Source organism: Humulus lupulus, chromosome 6, assembly GCF_963169125.1.
Source record: "Humulus lupulus chromosome 6, drHumLupu1.1, whole genome shotgun sequence".
NCBI classification, from domain to species: domain Eukaryota; kingdom Viridiplantae; phylum Streptophyta; class Magnoliopsida; order Rosales; family Cannabaceae; genus Humulus; species Humulus lupulus.
Window position 1 is genome coordinate 155,557,851 of NC_084798.1, and position 11,239 is coordinate 155,569,089.

Sequence of the window (11,239 nt, forward strand, 5' to 3'; positions counted from 1 at the left end):
CAAATGACTTGAATAATACAATCAGTTAGAATACTAACCACTCAAAATTGAGATTGAATTGACCTATGGTCAACTTTATAATATGACTATATTAGATAATAATGGTACATTTACTTATCTTTCTAAAGTTATTAATTCGGTCTAGTCTGATGTAACAAATACATCTGATCTTATCTACTTTGCTAATGTTCTGGAAAGAACATGACACTACAATGTGTAAGTAGATCATATCGTAGATTGACAAGTCAGTGTAAATCCTGTGCACTGACTAATCTTAGGACTAACTTATTTTTGAACATATAATTATATTTATATTCCATTATGATTACGTCACTATAAATATGATTATCTATATGCTCGGGATTTAATAGAAGTGTATATTAAACAAATAATCATGAAGATAATGCACGTGAACAAAGTGATTGACCAAGTAAAAAATGATTTCTATTCTTTTATTGATAAGAAAATGAGATTACAAAGAAATTGAGTTTTAATTAAGGCATCAAACCCCAAAAATATCTGAATCGACATGAATAAGGTATTGGTCCCTGGGTTCGTGACGGTTTGTTGTTCTTTATAAATATGCACAGATAGTGGATCGTTGTTTATTTTCCAATAATGAAGCCTTTAATCTTATGATTGAAGATTAATTTTGGGTGTTATTCTATTGCTGGAGTTGATATGTCATATTTTCATTCGGGAAGAAAGATTTGTTTATTTCACACTCGTTGGATGCTTTATTGCTGTGGCCTATTGGACTTACACTACTAAAAATAAGAGATTTAGCGTCAGTGGAGAACCGAAGCTACTGCCAATAGCGTCGGTTTCCAAACCGATATTGTAGAAGGTGCCGCGATTGATACATTTAGAAGCGTCAGTTTAGAACTGATGCTATTGATATAAATAGCACCGATTTTAAATTATCGCTTAGAAAAAAATTATATCCCACTTTTAGATGGCTTTAACATTAATAGCGAATACAATTCAAAACAGATAACTCAATCACAATGCCATTATATACCCAAAAAGTACAACGAAAAAAATATAGAATCAAGATTACAAATCAATGCGTAGTGAACAAAAGTTGAGATTTATACACATAAAACAATATGAAAAAAAAACATATTGAAGTTTATTTACAAAAAATATTCCAAGTCTGATACTGAGCTCCATTTTCATCACCACAAGCCACCATATTCATGAAATTAGATTGAAAGAGAGAGATTGAGTGAAAAATGGATGTCGAGCCCCTTGAGCCTCAACCATCACCTTTGCGAACCACCACTACTGTAATGACCCAACTATTCTAGATCTTGGACCATTAAAAACTACTATACACAGACACTAATCTTAAGAAAACATACATATAAAATAACCATAACTTTATTATAAACCATATGAAATTTATTATAAAGGTATAAAATTCATTTAAGATATGGGATCCCATTGTTTTGAAAATATTAAAATAAACATAACGTTAAATCTTAAAATTCATTACAACTCAGATGTGGAAAAATACATAGAAAATATGATTGAAATGACTAAAACCAACTCCATCCTCGAATCGTTCACGCAGTCCACCGAATCCATTCTTCCTCAATACACATTCCCAAGCCTCCAAGAATCTTCCTGCCGCCATAACTATTTTCTTGCACATATAAAACATAAAAGAATGAGCCTAATGCCCAGCAAGGAAAATCTACTACAAGCATGAAACATAATCATACACATAAACTATGAACATATATCATATACTATAACACATATATCATAATTCTAACCCATGTACATGGTAACTATTGAGGTTTGCTAACTAAGCAACTATAAGCCTCAAACTACAATGAGGTTTGCTAGTTAAGCAACTATAAGCCCCAAAAACATAAAAATGTTGGGGTTTGCTATATCACAACTATAAGCCCAAAACATAAAAGTGTTAGGGTTTGTTATATAAAACTATAAGCCCCAAAATATACATATATCATAACATATAAATCATACTATATCATAATCATAACATATTATAAAAACATAGCACATATCACAATGGAACTATCCTATTTTCCTTACCAAAATACCGGGATGATGAGAACAAGGTCAGGATTTTGGAACACTCCTAAAAACCATTAATAGAGAGGTGAGTATTCTAAAAGAAAAGAGATGAAAAGAATGAACTAAACCATCGAGAAGATACTTACCAACAAGAACCTCAAGTTCAAAGAACTTAGATGCCTAACCAAGAATAAAGAATACTGAGTTAGGATTTGAGTAGAGAAAAACTAAAAAAAAAAAACTAAGGAAATATACAGAGATGAACTAGGAATAAGAATACCTTTTATTGCTTTATAACCGAACTATACCTCGAAACCGAAATACACTATAAATCTTACTTCCCAAGTGTTTGATAAGCTTATAATGATAAAGCTTATAACCCCAACCCAAGTGTTTAGCACTCTAAAGTAAACCTAGCAGCTTGTAGGCTCTGAACTCAGCTTGAAGAATGAAGAAATGGCTGGGTACTATGTCCTATTTATAGAGTTTAAGAATGAAAAGATCTTCATTTAGCTTGAATAAAATAAGGGCTTTTTAATTTAAAGATATTTGAATAATCGTTCAGCAGAGGCTAAAGACTCGGTAAAAAAGATTCTGGCTTATCAAGAGGTTTATGGAATAAAATGAGCTCGGTTTCAAAATCATTTGAAAATGCAGCCCTAGAGTCGATATATCGCCTGGGCTCATATTCCCAAGGCTCGTCGAAGTGGTTGTGCGAAGTTACGTGTTTTTCGTATCCCCGTGTGGCGATATATCGCTCCCTAGAGCTGCGATATATCTGCATACGCTGAAATATTATACACGTAATTACACGCAGTCATAAACATACTACAACTACTACTAGCTATTACTATTACTACTACTATCTAACTAGATAAGTAAAGTTCTTGGACTCTACAATTCTCCCCTACTAAAAAGAATTTCGTCCTCGAAATTTACTTACCAAACAATTCCGGATACCGGCCTTGCATGTCTTCCTCCAACTCCCACGTTGCCCACTGTTCAGAACTATTACTCCATAGGACTTTGACTATCAGAATACTCTTGGACCGTTATTGCTTCATCCCTTTATCTAGGATGCTAACTAGTCGTTCCTCGTAACTCAAGTCGTTCTGGAGTGCTATTCTATCGTACTTGAGGATGTGAGATGGGTTTGACACATACTTGCGTAGCATTGAGATGTGGAACACGTTGTGACTATCTGCTAGGGCTGGCAGTAGGGCCAATCTATACGCAACTTGTAACGCCCTGGATAGCCAAGACCGTTGCACTGTGTGTTTACAAATGTGCGAGACTTGCTAATCAAGTCATTCGGTTAGAAACGTGTTACAATAACTAAAGTTGTACTAGGGTTAAAAGATTTCGGTCTCAAAAGTTTTATTTCTTATAATAAAACATTCTCACATGGGATCCCAATAGTGATCAAGATAAAAGACAGTTTACAAAACTCAGAACAAATGTACTGCTACTAGCCACTCGAAGGGCAAATAGACATTTAGGTTCTCCCCGTCCAGTATCACTCCTCGGCCGTGGCGGTCGATCAGCTGACTATGTACATTCAACCCCAAAGCTCTCCAACTCACGACTGGTCCACTTTGTTCTTGCCTTTACCTGCACCATGTAGCACCCGTGAGCCAAGGCCCAGCAAGAAAACACAATAACAGAGCATACTCATCAAATAAACAACAAGATAACTCATACAGTATACTCATATATTCAACATTCCAGATATTCACATTAATCAAGTTTTCAACATACTAAATACATCATTCCATATCAATAATCAAATCACATATGATAACCAGGGTTAGTGCCCTTGGGCCGCACCCTCTGTTTATCCCACTGACTCCGGCCCGCTTAAACCGAGCTCAGTGAATGTTAAGCTGTCCTCAGCTACCAGTGGTCGAGCCGCGCCCTATGCGCAAATATTGAGTACGGCACCCTTAGGCCGTTTATCACATGTTCGAAGGCGTAATACCATCTATGACATTATACAGATATAGGGAGCACTTAGTCCCATCACAATCACATAACCGGGTGCAGTTTTCTTACCTTTAGATTTTGCTAGCTTGTTCAATTTGATCCTCAGGCACGATCTCGTCTGAACCTTAGCGCGCACCTAGTCACAGCCATAGATCAGAATCATCACCAAACCTAGCCTCGGGGCCAATCCTGAGCCCTCGAGAAGCCCTAATTCAACCAAACGGGGTGGTGGAATCAAACCCCGAGCCCCCGGGCAAAAACCCTAAGCAATAACCCAAAAACCCCTTTTTGGAAATAGGGTAGCGCTACAACGCTATAAAGAGGGCGCTATAGCGCTACAAATAGAACCAACAGCACCAGGAAACCTAAGCCTAGCGCTGTAGCGCCCAAAGGCTAGCGCTACAGTGCTAGTCACAGACCAGCAACACTCTATTTTTTCCTTGTTCAATTTTCCTCGAGCCAAAACCCCTTGGAACCCTTCCAAACCTCAACTACACAACACATTGAGTCTACCATCACCTATATCTCATCCCATACAACCCAATAACACACGACTTAACCACATGCATCATCAAACTATAAAAAACAAACATTGAACCCAAGAACTCAAAGATTCAACCAGAAAATCAGAACTTCAAAGCTAGAATTTGTTACCTCCTATGGAGAATTTTGACCTTAAGTTATCCCTAGCATCCAACCAGCCTCAAGCCCTTCAACTCCTCAAGCTTAGAAACCATCTCAATAAAACTCAAAAAAACACATCAGGAAACCTTGAAACTTACCTTAATTGAGTAGGTAATCCCTGCTAGCTCTTCTAGCTTCACCAAGGTCTTTAGCCCTAAGCTCCAACCTGAGCTTACTCTGGAATTGCACCTCCAAAACTTACAAAGAATGGTGAAAAGATGACCCAACCGAAAGAGAGAAAGTGATAGCTCCAAGTGTTCTGTTTTTCTTTCCTTCTTCTTTTCTTTTCCTTAAGCTTCTAAGTCTATCTACAACTTCCACTAAATCCATAAACCAGAATGTAGCCTATCCTTTAGTAAGCCAAATGACCACCTTGCCCTCCCAATAATAGCTAAACCTTTAAATTACTCTAGGGGAATTTTGGTCATTACTCCCAATTCTCGCTAATTCCTCGAGTGTCTTTAATATTTACCGCTTACTTCCCGATACCTAACTAATCACCAATTAAATTTCTCAATATTAAATAGTCTCCAATATATTCTCCAAATTCTCAGATATAACCCAAACTTACCCCAATCCGGGTATAAATCCTCGCTGTGACTTTCCCGCTAAACCGCTTGCTAGGATCGCCTCGAGTCACAAGCTACAAATATATCCACATAATAATGTGGTCTCGACAATTTATCACAAATATATACATTTATGCCCTCAACGGGCCAAAATTACAAATATGCCCTTATAACCTAATCAGGGCCTACATGCATACTAATACACATAGTCATGCATTACATTAATCCAAATAATCATATAAGCATGCATTTGTGCCATTATCATGCATTTTCAACATTAATTCACATAACTTCCAATTGTGCCCTCCCGACACACTAATCAAGGCCCTTAAGCCTTAATAGTAATTTTGGGTCGTTACAACTATCCCCTCCTAATGAGAATTTCGTCCTCAAAATTTACTCAAGCACATCAGATAGTAAACCTTGTACCTCTGACCATAATTCCAAAGGTCCAACACTTTTACTTTACTCCTCGACAACACTCTTACGAGAGTAACAATATTTTTTTTTTCAAGATCTTGTCTAATAGCCATACTTTCATTAACCCTTGCTTGCATCACGATCCTGCTGACGCTTCAGGGTCTGCTTAGTTCACAATGATCACCTCATTGTCTTATTCCTAATATCGGAAATTCCTATGAGTCATCACCCTTACCAGGGTGAGATTAATCTATAGGCCCTCGGCCTAATCCTTGGTACATCTTTAGAATTTATGCTGAATTAGGAGTCGGAACTCTTTTTTTTTTTCTTCTTTTTAAAAATCATACTTTTTCTTTTCCACACTTACTTGGAGAGATACAAATCCCTTATCCCAGATCTTTGTATTCCAAAACTGACAATTTACAGGTTCTTATGTCTCTTTTGGATAGGCAGACACTTCTGCCTTAAGAATTCCCACAACCTCTTTGTTGTTTTTTTTTTCCATTTGAATCAACACTAAACTGTAGTATCCATTGTCTTTCATTTCTATACTTTGCATAGTACTTCTTACTTCTCATCTAACCATGTCGTATGCTATGTCACCTTAGCTGTATTCCAGTATTCATCATCGTGACTATCTTACCAAGGATTACATTTTCCTTAATATCTCAAGTATTCGAGTACTCAATGTTTAATTCCTTAAGATAACCGTTAAGCTTTTAGGCTGCTATTCCATCTGCTATCAACCAATAACTCCAGGTCCCTACTCTGTTCTCTTCATTCTCTAGTTCCTTTCCAAAACTTGGAATACTATAGGATCTCAATTTAGCACCATCAACGTTCTACCCCATTACCAGTTCACCTGAACCAATTACATTAACTCATTCAGCTGAGTTAAAACTTTTCTCTGTCCAAACATCTTACTTATAGTCTAATGCGGTTCATTCCTATGATACACCACCATATCACTTTACCTTCCAATATCCAAGTGTACTAGATTCTGTCACCCGCTCAATCCTCCCGGTATAACATACCCTAGGAGGTGGAATGATATCCTTCCAGAGTTCTCGTCTCTACATCAGACTCCCATCGGATCATTCACCTGATCCTGATATCTCAACTTGTAATACCTTATCAGGGTTCTTCCCTGTTCCTACCAAATCGAACACTTTGGATTCCATAGTCCAAAGAATACATACCCGTTCATCACCACATACTAACGCTATATCAATCTCAGTCGTTACCTTGTCCACTCCATCACAATCTGTGGCGTTCTTTTGACTGACACGCACCTTCCAATTAAGAGATCCACCTTCAATTAAAATTTCCCCTCATACAGTTGAGGATTTCTAACACCAACCACCCACCCATTACATCTCACTAAATCTGGGTCTCAACATTATCTTTCCTACAAATGACCAAACGCTCATTACCGTTTGCTATGCATACACTGCCTACCTATTATTTCAAGTGAATAGACCATGTTCCCATTTTACCTCTCGCGAGGCTTGATCCATCCTCTCATCGGTCTAAGCCTGGGCGTGCCCCCAACCTATGATGCACCCCTCACAGTTTCATATCTTCATTAAGAGTTAGGTCCTTTATACTGCAATTATATATCCAACTATAACACGCGTATTCCCACATCACCAAGCGTTAATAAATTCTTACTCTATCTTCTGAACTTCTAATCTAACACTATCCATTCAGTCTAACTTCAAGTTTTGATGTTCCTCTAATTTCTGATGTAGCTGTCTACGAAGACACTCATGTAGTAGATGACGCGTTTTTCGGTCTTGTGGTGCTCCCTATCCTTCAGACGTTCTCTAGTAGCTTCTCTGTGGCTTCAGGTTAAATTTCTTCATACCTGCCCCCTCTTCTTCTTGTAGCATTATTCTGAATACCCTTGGCGAGACCAAACTGACACTTCATGGAGCTTTTCCTATGACCTTGCTTCCTTAATACTAACATCTTCAGCGTAGTAGTCGTTCGCTTTCTACTACTGCCTGGGAGTAGTCTGTTATATCGTCCATAAACCTTGAAGGAGATTTGTCTGTACTGTTCCTATATCTTCTGCTTGTAGAACTTACTCGAGTTACTGACGCTTGAATCAACTAAGAACCTTTGCTACCAATTCATCACACTCTACCCGGTATAAGTTATGATTCCTGAAATGTCTCTTTCCTTGATCCCCAGCAGGTAATAACCAGATCGTAGATCAATTCCTGAAGACATTGCCCTAACTTGTAACCGGGCATTTAAATTCTTTATTCTTATCAGACTATGCTAGTAATTCACACCGTGCGATGCTCTATCTGACTCTCTCTGGGGTTAAAATTCTTCGACTGCTTCAGTAATTCTTTCTATCAAATCATTATCATCTTCCATAATGTCCCTGATACCGAACCTATCTGTAGTCGAGTTCTGAAATGTACCCAATCCTTCCTTGTATACCTACCTGAATCCCTACTGGGCAACTTGGTTTCCATTCAGTCCAACTGAAGTACTCCAAATGATATTCCCTACTATCCATGGTTGTTTCTTAACAAATTAATTCTCACTCTCACTCATGCCAAGGCTTCCATATGACGAACTCTATTGCTTTCACCACGAACTTCACTATTACTTGTGTCCCAATACCTCTTCCAAAAGTTCCTAATTCCTCTTTAGTATTTCCAGCCCCTCGCAAAGTACCTTGAGGCAAATTCTTTATGTCCAACTCTTTCTTGACACACTCTCAACACCGAACTCTTCCAGCTTATTATATAACCAGAAACGTAAACATTCCAATTAGCCGATCAACTCCGAGGAACTAGCCTCGGCTTCAAATGTAACAAGAAATTCCAGTCTTCCACCCCCTAATCCTGGGAAATCCATCCTAACATATCGAATCATCCCATGTAGAAATTGTGCCCTCACCTGACATCCTCCCAGGTGGCATCTCTTGCCTTTGGTGCATAATAAATAACTTCACTAGTTCCCATCACTATCCTGACAACTATCTTGTCAATCAGATTCCCCCTTCCTGACAAAACCAAGAGCCATAGAATTGTCCGAGGTTCTTCTACTTGATTATCGAAAATCTGTCCTTACTAAACTCCACCAATGGAAGCACTGCCATCAGCTACTCTGGCACTCATGCCTTATACCTCATTTCATTGATCCTCAATAACATGGCCCTCTCTACTACCCAAATACAGATGATGAATTCTTACATCGGAGCGGCCCAAACGCTCTGGACCATTCCAGAGTTTAATCCTTAAATGGGTCATCATCATTTTCAACTACATCACGCTCGTATCAATTTCTCAAAATGAGCTACCCAACTTACAAAACTCGTTATCATGCACTATTGTTACCTTATTATTCCAGATCAAGCTTATAAGCCTACCAATCTCCGCAGCTCAAACCATGTCTTTATAACCTCTTTTATCAATTCAACATCTGAGTCCTTTCCAACCCATCATGCTAATGTCTCGATCCAAGTACCATTTCCAGGCACTCTTCTGCCACAAATGCTTAGCACAACCCCTTAATCATGACCTCTCATCTCCATATAACCAAGGATGGAACTAACTTTTCCCATCCGCTGACCAATTCTTAGGCAATCTAAACTTTCCTCAAAACTAGAGGATAACACCTTTTAGGCCTTCCACAAAATACCCTTATCTGTCTATAATCTCACAATAAACCCACACTGATAGCCTCACTGTCAAAGCATACAAAACAGCTCTTTCCCCAAAGAAGTCCGTTGTTCTTCTACCTAATCCCAACTATTAAACCCCATAGCTTACTCACATACTAATGATCATTTGCTGCGGCTTCCAGGGATAGATGGAGGTTTCCAACTCCCACTATTATCTGCAATCCCCCCATATAACAATGCCAAGTCCACTTAACCATTCTAGGTGCAAACCATTTGTGTTCATCCGCCACTGCTGACTAAACTTCTCAACCCTGAGATTCACACTCTGAATCAATCCACAGCTAGGTCCCAAATAACCACGGTTATCATGCACACATAAAGCATATTAAACACAAATCCACAATACTATACATTTAGCTACCAAATTTTATCACAATTAAGTATACTCACATTTCATCTTGCTTCCTACAAGCCAATAAACAGATATGTCATATGTATTCAATTTAGGAAATTTACCACATACACTCAGTATGCAAACCATTATCCAATTATTCATTCACATGCAACATCAATGCTAATCAGCACGCTTCAATCTCATCATGAAATAGTCAAGGGCCAGGTCCTATTAGTATCTCATGCTCCCTATTAATCAGGCAGATATCAACAGTCATATTACATTCTATTCATCTAAGCATATAACCATATACACAATTACCAAACCCTGAGTCGAGCTTGTCTTTCGCGGCGAATGTACATGTCCAACCAGTCTTCAGGAACCCTTAAACTTAGGACGCTTTGATACCAAGTTGTAACGCCCTGGATAGCCAAGACTGTTACACTGTGTGTTTACACATGTGCGAAACTTGCTAATCAAGTCATTCAGTTAGAAACGTGTTACAATAACTAAAGTTGTACTAGGGTTAAAATATTTCGGTCTCAAAAGTTTTATTTCTTATAATCAAACATTCTCACATGGAATCCCAATAGTAATCAAGATAAAAGATAGTTTACAAAACTCAGAACAAATGTACTGCTACTAGTCGTTCTAAGGGAAAAATAGACATTTAGGTTCTCCCCGTCCTGTATCACTCCTCGGCCGTGGTGGTCGATCAGCTGACTATGTACATTCAGCCCCAAAGCTCTCCAACTCACGACTGGTCCACTTTGCTCTTGCCTTTACCTGCACCACGTAGCACCCGTGAGCCAAGGCCCAGCAAGAAAACACAATAATAGAGCATAATCATCAAATAAACAACAAGATAACTCATACAATATACTCATATACTCAACATTCCAGATATTCACAGTAATCAAGTTTTCAACATACTAAGTACATCATTCCATATCAATAATCAAATCACATATGATAACTAGGGTTAGAGCCCTTAGGCCGCACCCTCTGTTTATCCCACTGACTCCGGCCCGCTTAAACCGAGCTCAGTGAATGTTAAGCTGTCCTTAGCTACCAGTGGCCGAGCCGCGCCCTATGGGCAAATATTGAGTACGACACCCTTAGGCCGTTTATCACATGTTCCATGGCGTAATACCATCTATGACATTATACAGATATAGGGAGCACTTAGTCCCATCACAATCACATAACCGGGTGCAGTTTTCTTACCTTTAGATTTCGCTACCTTGTTCAATTTGATCCTCAGGCACGATCTCGTCTGAACCTTAGCGCGCACCTAGTCACAGCCATAGATCAGAATCATCACCAAACCTCAAATCCAAAACCTAGCCTCGGGGCCAATCCTGAGCCCTCGAGAAGCCCTAATTCAACCAAACGGGGTGGTGGAATCAAACCCCGAGCCCCCGGGCAAAAACCCTAAGAAATAACCCAAAAACCCCTTTCTGGAAATAGGGTAGCGCTACAGCGCTATAAAGA